This window comes from Cynara cardunculus (genome assembly GCF_001531365.2).
Source record: "Cynara cardunculus var. scolymus isolate 2C chromosome LG 9, CcrdV1, whole genome shotgun sequence".
NCBI classification, from domain to species: Eukaryota; Viridiplantae; Streptophyta; class Magnoliopsida; order Asterales; family Asteraceae; genus Cynara; species Cynara cardunculus.
This window is the reverse complement of record NC_037536.1, coordinates 421,026-421,943: the sequence shown is the minus strand read 5'-3', so window position 1 is coordinate 421,943 and position 918 is coordinate 421,026.

Genomic DNA, 918 nt, shown 5'->3' with positions numbered 1-918 from the left:
TCGATGATCTTGATGATATTGCACGGATGGATGATTTATCAGCTTTGTCTGATACTGACATCCCTTATCTCGAGTTTATTCTTATGGATGTAGATAGTRAGCCTTACCAGCCTACTACATCTACTACTATGGTAATCGGTGACCCGCCTCACGCAGGAGTCGATGATACAGACACCGAGCCTCTCGCCGGTGTTGGTGATACAGACACTGAGCCTCTCGCCAGTGTTGCTGATGCAGATATTGAGCCTCACGCCGATATCGTTGATACAGATGTTGAGCCTCACGCCAACATCAGTGATACTCCCATCGGTGACTCTCAGGGCACTGATGGTACTGAGAGTGTTGGTGTCTCTTCACCAGGTGGGTCAGCAAGCCCTATCAAAGCTTGCTCTCCTACTCCAGCTGCTGTTTCTCCATCTAGGCCCCCTTCTGCACCAGGCTTCTAGTTCTCAGCTCCTTCTCCTCCTGAGGTGATTTATGCCATACCCACTGAAGTGGTGGACATGTTGAGAGGCTTCACCTCTCAATATCAGTTGCTCATCTCTCAACATGCCTCCCTCAGCACGGATTTATCTGGGAGATTGGACTGTGTTACCTCTGAACTGCATCACCACAATGTTGCCTTGATAGATCATGGCACTGCCTTATCTGCTCTTCAAGCTACGGTTGATTCTTTGGATGCTCGTATGGCTGCTATATCTGATTCTCAATCCAGCATATTTGAAGCTGTCGCTGATCTTCGTGCTCGGTCGGATAGTCAGGCTGCCACTAATCAGACAATTCTTCAATCTTTGACTGATCTTCACTCCAAGATGGATGCMCAGACTCAGATATCCAAATTGTTCTTAGCCAGAGATACATAGTTCACTGTTGACTTGGGTCCTACTCAGTTCACGGAAGAGGACAGGGTCATGTTAG